This window comes from Mandrillus leucophaeus, unplaced genomic scaffold (assembly GCF_000951045.1).
Source record: "Mandrillus leucophaeus isolate KB7577 unplaced genomic scaffold, Mleu.le_1.0 Scaffold538, whole genome shotgun sequence".
NCBI lineage: Eukaryota > Metazoa > Chordata > Mammalia > Primates > Cercopithecidae > Mandrillus > Mandrillus leucophaeus.
Genome location: NW_012105786.1, coordinates 1,073,817 through 1,087,812, shown reverse-complemented (window position 1 = coordinate 1,087,812; position 13,996 = coordinate 1,073,817). Strand labels below are relative to the sequence as shown.

General features: G+C 41.3%; 1 pseudogene; it reads left to right on the top strand.

Annotated features, from left to right (window-relative positions):
* The first annotated feature begins 12,899 nt into the window (after window positions 1-12,899).
* On the top strand, window positions 12,900-13,996 carry LOC105551909 (annotated as a pseudogene).

Sequence of the window (13,996 nt, the reverse complement as noted above, 5' to 3'; positions counted from 1 at the left end):
ACTGAAGTTTACAGAAACTAAATAGCTTGTCCAGTGCCCCACAGCTGTTATGGAGCCAGACTGAGATTCTGACCCAGGTCTGTCTGTCTCAAGTCCCTGGTTTTTGTGTGTCACCATACTGCCATTCTATGACTAGCTTCCCCAGGACCTTAGGAACCTAAAGAGCCCATGAAGGAAAGTACTTAGGCTGCTTGTGGGGTGCTCATTCTTTACTTACAGTTTCATGTGAAAGTCTTGGGGCAGAAAGGATGGGAAACATGGAAACTCCTTTTATTAACATCCTTTTGCTAATATGCTATTTTTAATTTTTTTTTTTTTTTCTGAGATGGAGTCTCACTCTGTTACCCAGGCTAGAGTGCAGTGGCACAATCTCGGCTCACTGCAACCTCTGCCTCCCAGGTTCAAGGGATTCTCCTGCCTCAAGGGACTACAAGGCCACCATGCCCAGCTAGTTTTTGTATTTTTAGTAGAGACAGGGTTTCACCATGTTGGCTAGGCTGGTCTCGAACTCCTGGCCTCAAGCGATCCACCTGCCTTGGCCTCCCAAAGTGCCGGGATTACAGGCATAAGCCACCACGCCCTAGAATCATATTTTTAATCCACCTGGAATTTATTTTTGAATGAGATCTGAATTAGGAGGGTTTTATTTTTGTTGTAAGGCCTACCCATGTATGATAGTACAATTTGTTTTTTAAAGTTATCCTTTTCCCATTGAATTGAATATGACACCTTTGTCATTCATTCATTATGTTTTTATATTCATTCACTCTAATCCTAGACTCTCTTCTTCTCTCCACTGGTCTATTTGAGCACCAGTTCCTTACTGTCTGAATCCTGTAGTTTTGTTTTAAATTTAACTGCCTGGTAAAGCAAGTCACCACTCTTAACTCTTCTCAGATACTTATTCTTCTATATCATCTTTAACATCTTTTTGTCTATTCCTCTCCACTCACTGAAAATAATCATTTTGATTCCAATTAAATTTAATTATATTTGCATATTAATATGGATTATAAATAAGAATTAACATAAATTAAATCTTACATTATAAAATTAGTGTATATTTCTTCATTTATTCAATTTTGTCTCATATCTTTTAACACAGTTTGATATTTTTTTCAAGTATGTCTTTTACTCATCTTATTGGACTCATTCCTGAGTATTTTGTAGTTTTTGTTTCTATCAAGTTTTTTTCTTATTTTCATTTCTAACTGGATGTGCTCATTTAGAGAAAAGCTATTGATTTTCTATGTTTCTCGTATTCAGTCACCTTAATTCTCCTCTCCATCCTGGTGAGTTATTGAAGTCACTACATTCTAACAGATTATCTAAGTAACTGAATTATGCTTATATTTTCTGCAAAAAAAAGATAATTTGTTTTGTTTTTCTGTAATATTTTACACATTATACTATTGCATTATTTAAAACTTCCAAAACAATACTAAATAATGGTAATAAGGGTGGGCATGGTGGCTCGCACCTATAATCCCAGCACTTTGGGAGGCCAAGGTAGTCAGATCACCTGAGGTCAAGAGTTCGAGACCAGCCTGGCCAACATGGCAAAACCCCTTCTCCACTAAAAATAGCTGGGCGTGGTGGCACACACCTGTAGTCCCAACTACTTAGGAGGCTGAGGCAGGAGAATCACTTGAACCCAGGAGGTGGAGCTTGCAGCAAGCCCAGATTGTGCCACTGTACTCCAGCCTGGCCGACAGAGCAAGACTCCATCTCCAAAAAATAATAATAATGGTAATAGCAGGCAATCTCTTGTTTCTGATTTTAAAATGGCTTCAGTATTTCATAACTTGCTAGAGTTATTATTATGTTTAAAAAGTTTTATTCTCCTATTTTACATGGAGTTTTTGTTAGTAATTTTTAAATTTTATGAAATACCTTTTATTATCTACTGTTACAATACAGTTGTTTTCCGTTTTCATCTGTTAACCTGGTAGATATATTTTTTTGATGAATACTCTAGTTTTAAACTATCTTTACACACCTAAAATAAACTTGATTCAATTTCCATGTATTATTTTTACAATTTTCTACAGGATTTTATTGACCAATTTTTGCTTAGAATTTTTGCTTCTGTATTTGTAGATGAAGTTGCCTAGTTTTTTCTATCTTTATCATGCTTTCGTATTAATTATTCTAGCTTTATAAAATGAATTTGGAGCTATTTTCATATTTTCCTATGGCCTAGGATAGTTTAAATAATAGCCTGCTACTGTTTCATGGATACTGATACGACCCTCATAGATCAGAGACAAAAGACAATTTATTACTCATAGCAATAGCAGTATTCAGATATCAGCATCTGCGCACCAATGTCCTAAGCCCTATCTCCCCCAGGCCGATGTGAAGAGACACAGCTGACACCTGCACATACAAAAGGCTGGATCACAGGAGTGGCATCCTGAGCTTAGGAATCTGACTGTTTTATAAAAAGCATTAAGCATAACTAGACACAATATCTTCCAAGGTTGTAAGCAAACCTACCCTTTACTCTGAAGGGAAACACTATCTCCATCTTCCAAAGTTATTTACTACACTAACAACTTTAAAAAGATAGTCCAGTATAAGGGACAGTCGGTATTGGGCTCACAGATGCATAAAACAGTAAGAGACCCATGAATAATTATTTCCCAGCGATGTGTAGCTGAGGCTGAAAGGACAAAACATTAGTACTTATTAATCCTTAGGCAGTGGCCATATGAATGTCATTACACTATTTTCTGACTTCTGAAATAGTTTTAAAACATCTCCCCCTTGGCCGGGCGCGGTGGCTCACGCCTGAAATCCCAGCACTTTGGGAGGCCGAGTCACTGAATTTATTTAAGTCACTGATCTCAGGCAGATCACCTGAGATCAGGAGTTGGAGACCAGCCTGGCCAACATGGAGAAACCTCATCTCTACTAAAATACAAAAATCTGCTGGGCACGGTGGCTCACGCCTAAAATCCCAGCACTTTGGGAGGATCACGAGGCGGTGGATCACAAGGTCAGGAGATCGAGACCATCCTGGCTAACACGGTGAAACCCCGTCTCTACTGAAAATACAAAAAATTAGCCAGGCGTGGTGGCGCGCGCCTGTAGTCCCAGCTACTGTGGAGGCTGAGGCAGGAGAATGGCGTGAACCCAGGAGGCGGAGCTTGCGGTGAGCCCAGATTGCACCACTGCACTCCAGCCTGGGCGACAGAGGAAGAGTCTGTCTCAAAAAAAAAAAAAAAAAAATTACCCAAGTGTGGTGGCACATGCCTGTAATCTCAGCTGCTCCAGGAGGCTGAGGCAGGAGAATCAGTTGAACTGGGGAGGCGGAGGCTTCGGTGAGTCAAGATCGCGCCATTGCACTCTGGCCTGGGCAACAAGAGTGAAAGTGTGTCTTTAAAAAAAAAAAAAAAAAAAAGCATTAAAAAAAAAAAACAAAAGAAAAACTCCCCTTCATCCCCAAAAAGAAAAAGAAACGAGACTTGTCTAATAATGGAATAGTTGCCTCAAGATTTAGTGGCTGATCCAATAAATATGGGTGACTTCCCTTCAGTGATGGGTGGGGCAAGGTAGGGGCCTTTTAATTCAAAGAATCTGCAATGTTGGATGGTCAAGTTAGAGGGCATTTCAAAGAGTCCCTTAGCTATTCTTACTTAGTACCTCCTCATTTCAACACATTCATAGGTGGATCAGGTACAGATGGTTGGAAACCTCTTGGAAATCTCTCTCTCTCTCTCTCTCTCTCTCACACACACACACACACACACTACACAAACACAATTACCAAATAAATCGTGCTTGGGATTATCCATGTTTCTTAATCTCTTTAGACTTTTTAAAATGAAGTCAATGGGAGGGCTGTTATTTATCATCTTAAAGCACTGGTATATGGAAAACATAATGGACATAGGAAAGTCAATGGTGAGCAACAGAAAAATGACCCTGTTCCACAGAACTAAGTATCAGGGAAGATAAATAATTTGATAGAATAATAAGATATGATTGGATATCAGATCCACTTGAAATTGATTTAACCTCACCTTCCACATGTACTCAACCACTAGCTCTCTGTGAAGTCATAATCTGAGAGAATAAGTGCAGTTTTCTTGTGATTGTTTCTAAGACAGTAATAGAACAGCAGGGCCAGGGAAACCTTAGATTAAAAAAAGACCCAGTGGGATACTGGTTAACAAAAGGTGTTTACTTAGGTGACTTTGCTCTCTAGCTCAGATTTTCCTCTACAAAAGAAATTCAAATATCTAGCTTCATACCTCAAATAAATACTTACTGCTTTAACGCACCCAGCAAATCTAACATAGCATTAAAAAGTCCAAAATTAGAAATATTCTTTTGAGGTCTCTACCCAAAATGCAAGACCAGCATCCCCAGGACCTTCCTCTCTCCTGCCCCTTCAAACATCATGTGGACAACATTCTTGTGGACATAACGATACATAAAACACACACAACACACACACACACACACACACACACACACATTTACTTTCTCTATGTTTCTGAAAACTTCCCCTTATTCACTCTCAAAGTCTGAGAATGTAGGAGGGGCTCCTATTGCTGAAATAGACACAAGATTCACTAATGAAAATGATGGTTTCTTTATCCATCCTCTTAGCAACAATAAAAATGTGGCTGCAGTTCAATGTAAGCAAACACCTGAATAAAAATTTAGATTTATGTAAAGTATTAAATTAATATTAAATCAATTTAATAGTCTTTATTTTTTAAAAGAATCAGAGTAGGCCAGGCTGCGGTGGCTCACACCTGTAATCCCAGCACTTTGGGAAACTGAGTCGGGCAGATCACTTGAGATCAGGAGTTTGAGACAAGCCTGGCCAATATGGTGAAATCCCTATCTCTACTAAAAAATATAAAATGCCTGTAGCCCCAGCTACTCAGGAGGCTGAAGCTGAGAATCGTTTGAACCTGGGAGGCAGAGGTTGCAGTGAGCCGAGATTGCACCACTGCACTCCAGCCTGGGTGACAGAGCAAGATCCTGTCTCAAAAAAAAAAAAAAAAATCAGAGTAGAATTATTTTATTTAGCAACCTCTCCTAGCAACTGTTTCAGAAAAATATTTACTCTGAAAAGTGAAATGTACCTGTAGTTCATTGATTTTCCCCAGATTTGATCCCAGGGATACCTTAAATGAGATACTGAATGAGCATAAACGCAAAAGCAGATCGTAGTTTCCTTTGAAAGCTGGACTAAGTAACAATCACAACCTGCTACATCAGATATTCTGAGCTACAGCAAATGATTTTGAAAGATGGGCTTCATCTGCCCCCTACTGTACTCTAGGTAAATAACAGGACTTCCTAATTTAGCATCGGTAGACAAGATTATTTGGCATCCCTCGCTAAAATGTAAAGGCTACGGCAAAAAAGACAGCACGTGTTTCACCACTGTGCCCCCACCATGTGACATAGTACCTGGGATATAGTAGGCACTCAATAAATGTGTTGAACAAATGAGCATACAGGTAAGGAAAGTATGCTTACAGACTGAGTAGGCATAATACCAAGTTTTACAGGCCCAAGAAAAAAAATGCAAATGTTTTGCAATGTTCATACGTTTTTGATAACTTGGTGTTCATTGGGTATGCATTGTCAGCAATTCAAACTTGCTATCCTCTAATAATTTCACTAGGCTGAAAGAAACTAATTAGAATATTCAGACTTAAGGATATAGGTAAATTTTCTAAATGTGACTGTCCAGAAATAACTTTTTGAGAGCTTAGAATCTGAAAGGCATAAGATAGAAAACCATCGAATTGTCTCCAAGACACCAGAACTTGCAGAGATCATGCAAAGTTCCCCATGCCATCTCCCACTCCTCGCCCCAGGTGACCCCTGCAGCTGCCAGCCCTCCAGTGATTATTTCTGTCTCTCGAGGATTCGTGAAGGCACAGACTGGAAGATAGGCATTATATTTAATTGGGGGTACATTTATTGAATATGAAGGAAGTCATGCAAGTGCCAAGATTTCAACATTTCATATGCAGGCATCCCTTGGAGATATTGTGGGTTTAATTCCAGACAATTGAAATAAAGCAAATACCACAATAAAGCGAGTCACACAAATTTTTTTGTTTCCTAGTGCTTATACAGTTATGTTTACATGATACTGCAGTCTATTAAGTGTGAAATAGCATCATGTCTAAAAAACAATGGATATACTTTAATTAACAAACACTTTATTGCTAAAAAGTGCTAACAATCATCTGTGCATTCAGCAAGTCTTTTTGCTGGTGGAGGGTCTTGCTCGACGTTGATGGCTGCTGACTGATCAGGGTGGCGGTTGCAGAAGGTTGAGGTGTCTGTGGCAATTTCTTAAAATAAGACAAGGAAGTCTGTGGCATCAATGGATTCTCCCTTTAATGAAGGATTTCTCTGTCACATGTGATGCTATTTGATAACATTTTACCCAAAGCAAAACTACTTTCAAAATTGGAGTTAGCCCTCTCAAATGCTGCCACTGCTTTATCAACTAAGTGTATGTAATATTCTAAATCCCTCATTGTCATTTCAGCAGTGTTCTCAGCCTCCTCACCAGGAATAGATTTCATCTCAGGAAATTGCTTTCTTTGTTTATTATCAAGAAGCAACTCCTCGTCTGTTAAAGTTTTATAATGAGGTTGCAGCAATTCAGTTACATCTTCAAGCTTCATTTCTAATTCTAGTTCTCTTGCTATTTCCACATCTGCAGCTACTTCCACCACTGAAGTCTTGAACTTCTCAAAGTCACCCAGGAGAACTGGAATCAACTTCTTTCAAATTCCTGTTTATATTGATATATTGACCTCCTCCCATGAATCATGAATGTTCTTAATGGTATCTAGAATGGCGAGTTGTTTCCAGAAGCTTTTCGATTTACTTTGCCCAGATCTATCAGAGGAATCATTGTTTATGGCAGCTGTATCTTACAAACTATGTTTCTTAAATCATGATGTGTCTGGAGTTGGGTCCTTCCAGTGGATTCTTGGTCTCACTGACTTCAAGCATGAAGCCACGGACCCTCACAGTGAGTGTTACAGTTCTTAAAGATGGTGTGCCCAGAGTTTGTTCCTTCCAATGTTCAGATGTGTCCGGAGCTTCTTCCTTCCGGTGGTTTCGTGGTCTCGCTGACTTCAGGAGTGAAGCCGCAGACCTTTGCAGTGAGTGTTACAGTTCCTAACAGTGGCACGTCCAGAGTTGTTTGTTCCTCCTGGTGGGTTCATGGTCTCGCTGACTTCAGGAATGAAGCTGCAGACCCTCACGGTGAGCGTTACAGCTCATAAAAGTAGTGTGGACCCAAAGAGTGAGCAGCAGCAAGGTTTATTGTGAAGAGTGAAAGAACAAACCTTCCACAACATGGAAGGAGACCCAAGCGGGTTGCCGCTGCTGGCTGGAGTGGCCAGTTTTTATTCCCTTATTTGTCCCCACCCACATTCTGCTGATTGGTCCATTTTACAGAGTGCTGATTGGTGCATTTACAAACCTTTAACTAGACACAAAGCACTGATTGGTGCATTTTTACAGAGTGCTGATTGGTGCATTTACAATCCTTTAGCTAGACACAGAGTGCCAATTGGTGCGTTTTTACAGAGTGTTGATTGGTGCATTTACAATCCTTCAGCTAGACACAGAGCACTGATTGGTGCGTTTTTACAGAGTGCTGATTGGTGCATCTACAATCCTTTAGCTAGATAGAAAAGTTCTCCAAGTCCCCACTCAACCCAGGAAGTCCAGCTGGCTTCACCTCTCAATAAGACTTGAAATTCAAAATGACTCCATGATCTATGGACTGCAGAATGGATGATGTGTTAGCAGACATGAAAACAATATTAATACATATTCTTATACACCTCCATCAGAGTTCACAGGTGACCAGGTGCATTGTCAATGAGCAGTAATATTTTCAAAGGAATTTTTTTCTGAGCAGTAATTCTCAAGAATAGGTTTTAAATATTGAGTAAATAATGCCGTAAACAGGGGTGCTGTCATCCAGGCTTTGTTGTTCCACTTACAGAGAACAGGCAGAATAGATTTAGCATAATTCTTAGGGGTCTCAGAATTGTTTTTTGTTTTTTGTTTTTTGTTTTTTTTTTGACAGAGTCTCGCTCTGACACACTAGAGTGCAATGGCATGATCTCGGCTCACTGCAACCTCCACCTCCCCAGTTCAAGCATTCTCCTGCCTCACCCTCCCATGTAGCTGGGATTACAGGCATCCACCAACACACCTGGCTAATTTTGTATTTTTAATAGAGATGGTGTTTTACCACATTGGTCAGGCTGGTCTCAACCTCCTGATCTCAAGTGATCCACCCACCTCTGCCTCCCAAAGCGCTGGGATTACAGGCATGAGCCACTGCGCCTAGCTAGGATTTTCATAATGGTAAATGAGCATTGGCTTCAACTTCAAGTTACCAGCTGCATTAGACCCTAACGAGAAAGTCAGCCTGTCCTTTGAAGCTTTGAAGCCAGGCATTCATTTCTCTCTAGCTATGAAAGTCCTAGATGGCATCCTCTTCCAATGTAAGACTATCTCATCTACATTGAAAATCTGTCCTTTACTGTAGCCACCTTCATCAGTGATCTTTGCTAGATCTCTTGGATAACCTGTTGCCACTCCTACTTTAGCACTTACTGCGTCACCTTGATTTTATGTTATGTTACAGAGATGGCTTCTTTCTTTAAATATCATCAGCTAACTTCTGCTAGCTTCAAATTTTCTTCTACAGCTTCTTCACCTCTTAGCTTTCACAGAATTGAAGAGTTAGGGCCTTGCTCTGGATTAGGCTTTGGCTTAAGAAAATGTTGTGACTGGTTGAATCTCCTATCCAGACTACTCAAAGTTTCTCCGTATCAGCAGTAAAGCTGTTTTTCTTTCTTATCATTTGTGTCTTCACTAGAGTAGCACTTTTTCTTTCCTTCAACAACTTTTTCCTTTGCATTGACAACTTGGCTAACTGGTGCAAGAGACCTACTTTTTTGACAAATCTTAGCTTTCAACATGCCTTCCTCACTGGGCTTAATCATTTGTAGCTTGTGATTTAAAGTGAGAGATATGTGACACTTCCTCTCACTTGAACACTTAGAGGTCATCGTAGAGTTATTAATTGGCCTAATTTCGAAGTTGTTGTGTCTCAGGGAATAGGGAAGCCTGAGAAGAGGGAGAGTGATGGGGGAAGGCCAGTGGTTGGAACAGTTGGAACACACACATGTATCAATTAAGCTTGTCTTCGTCTTTGGGCACAGTTTGTGGTGCCCTAATTACAATAGTAACATCAAATATCACTGACCAGAGATCACCATAACCAATATAATAAAAAAGAAAATGTTTGAAATTTTGCAAGAATTACCAAAATGCAACACAGAGACACAAGCTGAGCACATGTTGTTGGAAGAATACCAATAGACTTGCTCGAGGCAGGGTTGCCACAAATCTTCCATTTAAAAAAAAAAGTGTAATATATGCAAAGAACAATAAAGCAAGGCACAATGAGATGAGGGGTGCCTGCACCTATCTACACACCTTCCTTGGAGCAGCCGAGGCTTCCCTGAGGAGCCAACACAATGTGCATGTGTGGGGCAGTTCTAAAGGGAATATAGGTAAGTAGCAATGGATGTGACATAGACAATGGCTAGAGGACTCTGCACAAAGGAAGTATCAAATGGGCCTCACCTCTCAGGCATGAAGAAGCTGAGCCTTGGGAAACATGGATATGAATCACCTAAGCAGAAAGCAAGCATTTCACACTGGGGGAAGTGAATGAGTAGAGACAGATGGAGCACTGGCATGCCCTGAGCCGCTCTGGAGAGAGAAGGGACTTTTCTTCTCTGCTTGATAAAGGTGATCCCACCTTGCTTTTTCCCCTCTCTCTCTCTCTCTTTTTTTTTTTTTTTTTTTTTTTGAGGCAGGGCCTCTCTCTGTCACCCAGGCTGGAGTGCAGTGGCCAGATTGGTCTCAAACTCTTGGCCTCAAGTGATCCAAAGTCATCCGCCCACCTCGGCCTCCCAAAGTGCTGGGAATCCAGGCAGGAGGTACCGTGCCCAGCCTGCCTTGCTTAAAGACTCTGTAATAACTACCTTAATGATATGCCAATTTTCCTCATGTCATTTCTACTGGACCTAAAACTATAATTATATCCATTTATCCCATGAGGCCAATTAGAAAGTCAAATCCTAGAGAAAATACATACCAAAACAAAAAAAAAAACACCAAAGCTTTTCAAGTTTTGCTTATTTACTCAGAAAACCTGAGTAATACTATTCATGAGAATGGATTCTGTGGATGCTAGATCATGCTAGATTAGGCTACATTGTCACAAGAATTCACTTTAGAGGTTCCAAAGTTAAAGAATTAGGCAAACTAGGAGAGGTTCTAATTGTTTGCCCTAGGACATGATTCTAATTATGTCCTAAAATCTGGACTCAATGGTGGCCTACACTAAATAAAGTTGAGATGTCAGGAATTCCTGAGTACAATGTAAAAGACTGTTTCCCCAGCCGCTCCAGTGCCTGCTTGATAGCTTCAGGAACCCCATTACCATGGAAGGAGGGATGGAGGGGACACTTGGGCTCAGCAAGCAGACTTCACACCAAAGTTGATCTGCCTACGACCATGGCTGAGAGCCCAAACTGTCAACTCTGAGCTTCCAATATGGTGCAGGAACCCAGGGAGATTAGTTTGGCATCTGGTTAAAAGGTTACAAAGAGCAGGGCCCAGTGGCTCACGCCTGTAATCTCAGCACTTTGGGAGGCCAAGGCGGGTGGATCATGAGGTCAGGAGATCGAGACCGTCCTGTCCAACATGATGAAACCCCATCTCTACTAAAAATACAAAAATTAGCTGGCTGTTGTGGTGCGCGCCTGTAACCCCAGCTCCTCAGGAGGCTGAGGCAGGAGAATTGCTTGAAACCAGAAGGCGGAGATTGCAGTGAGCCGATATTGCGCCATTGCACTCCAGCCTGGTAAGAGACAGAGACTTTGTATCCAAAAAAAAAAAAAAAGGTTACAAAGACCACAGACCACTTTCATCACCGAAAGGCTGCAATTTGTCTCCACTGAGACACTCATTCTGGTTATGGATTAGATTTCCCTGTATGGTATCCTTTTCAGACGTACTAAATACTTTAATCATGACCATAATATTCCACCCAAAGGTGCTTTTATTTTATTTTATTTTATTTATTTTTGAGACAGAGTCTCATTCTTGTCACACAGGCTGGAGTGCAATGGTACGATCTCGGCTCACTGCAACCTCTGCCTCCTGGGTTCAAGTGATTCTCCTGTCTCAGTCTCCCGAGTAGCTGGGATTACAGGCTCCTGCCACCACGCCTGGCTAGTTTTTTTGTATTTTTAGTAGAGATGGGCTTTCACTGTGCTGGGCAGGCTGGTCTCAAACTCCTGACCTCAAGTGATCAGACTGCCTTGGCCTCCCAAAGTGCTGGGATTACAGGTGTGAGCCGCCGCGCCAAGCCCCAAAGGTGCTTTTTATGAAGAAATTTATTTTACAATGAAAGTAATAATGCAATAGGCCAGTGCTCACAAGATATATGGCAAGACCAGTGAATGCTTTTGCTGTGAAGCAGGTAACCTTCTAGAATGGCAGAATGGCTTTCTGAACTCTCCAGTACCAGCCAAGAAACAGCACTTTGTAAAAGTGGGTGTTGTCCTACCAGGTGCAGGACAGGCTCTTAACAGGAATCGAATGGTATTTCACCAACAGCCAGAATGTATGTCTGGGTATCAATAAATAAAAGTGAGTGTATATATAAGTATAACTATCTCAAGAACACAAAGCTTTTAATTCTGAAATGCAGTTTTGTTTGGGGGGTAGGAAAAACAGAAGGTAGAAGGAATGTACTGGGTGTTCTCATTTGTTTGTACTAAAACATGCCCTGATCAATGAAACCTAGAATGATTTATGCTAGATGTGCAACATGTAAAGAATTAAGAGGTAAGGTAGATGGATCCCCCTTAAATTTTGAGAAAATCAGTGATGCATAGAGCTCGTGCCACCCAATGGGGCAATGCACATAAATAGTAAGTTCAACCTCTTGTAGTAGATGGTCAGGGACATTGGTGATAACAAAGATATTGATGAGACAGCTGGGGAAATGTGAATGCTGACTGGATATTTGATATTAAGTGATGATCTATTATTTTAGGATAAAGGTATTGTGGTTGCTGATATGTGCCCAAGTATTTATGATAGAAATGATATAATATCTGGGATTTCCCTGAAAATAGTCAAGCTTCAGGTAGGGGTAATGGAAGTGTGTAGATAAAACCAGACTGGATATGTGCTGATAATCATTCAAACTGGGTGATAGGTACATGAAACTTCATTACACTGTTCTCTCTACTTTCATGTTTGAAAATCTTCATAGTAATGTCTTTAAACAACCTTTTAAATCCACTAGGCTATAGGTAGGTTTAAAACTTTTCTGACTGACAATTGGTTGAGTTTATGTGAAAACCTGGGATAAATAGAAACGAAATGTCCGGGTTAAAATAAAAGATTGTGGAGACCAAAGTTCTTATTTGCAGAAGAAGTCTTCAGGTAGTAGACTTCAGAGAGAACAGGCTGTAAAATGGTTCCTATCAGACTTAAAGTCTGTGTTGATGTGAATGTCTGAGAGGTTTAATTAGGCGTATCCGACCCCCACTTCCCATCATGGCCTGAACTGGTCTTTCAGGTTGAATTTTAAGAGAGCCCTGGCCAAGGACAAAGTCCATTCAGATAGTTGGGGGAGGTCTTAGAATTTTATTTTGGGTTGACAACTGAGTACCTATTTCAGAATTGTGGTAATGCAATTGAAGATACTCTAGTCAGGGCTCTCTGCTCCTCCCATTTGACAGACAGCCACATCTTCTCGTGTAGCACCAGCCACATCCTGAGATACCATGGTGAAGGTGAAGGCCAGAGTCAATGGATTTGGCCATACTGGGCACCTGATCACCAGGGCTGCTTTTAACTCTGGTAAAGTTATGTTGTTGCCATCAATGACCCCTTCACTGGCCTCAACTACATGGTCTACATGTTCCAGTATGATTCTACCCATGGCAAATTCCATGGCACTGTCAAGGCTGAGAATGGGAAGCTTGTCATTAACGGAAATCTCATCACCATCTTCCAGGAACGAGATCTCACCAAAATTAAATGGGACAATGCTGACACTGAGCACATTGTGGTGTCCACCAGTGTCTTCACCACCATAGAGAAGGCTGGGGCTCACTTGTAGCAGGGAGCCAAAAGGGTCATAATCTCTGCCCCCTCTGCTGATGCCCCCATGTTCATGATGGGCGTGAACCATGAGAAATATGAAAATAGCCTCAAGATCATCAGCAATGCTCTTGTACCACCAACTTCTTAGCCCCTCTGGCCAAGCTCATCTATGACAACTTTGGCATTGCGGAAGGACTCATGACCACCATCCACACCATCACTGCCCCCCAGAAGACATTTTACAGCCTATTCTCTCTAAAACCTGCTACCTGAAGACTTTCTCTGCAAATAAGAACTTTGGTCTCCACAATCTTTTATCTTAACCCAGACATTTCCTTTCTATTTATCCCAGGCCCCTCCAGGAAACTGTGGTGTGATGGCCACGGGGCTCTCCAGAACATCATCTCTGCATCTACTGGTGCTGCCAAAGCCGTAGGCAAGGTCATCCCTGAGCTGAATGGGAAGATTACTAGCATGGCCTTCCACGTCCCCACCACCAATGTGTCAGTCGTGCATCTGACCTGTCATCTGGAAAATCCTGCCAAATATGATGACATCAAGAAGGTGGTAAAGCAGGCGGCGGAGGCCCCTCAAGGGCATCCTGGACTACACTGAGTACCAGGTTGTCTCCTCCAGCTTCAAGAGCGACACCCACTCTTCCACCTTCAATGTTGGGGCTGACCACTTTGTCAAGTTCATTTCCTGGTATGACAATGAATTTGGCTACAACAACAGGGCAGTGGACCTCATGGCCCACATGGCCTCCAAGAAGTAA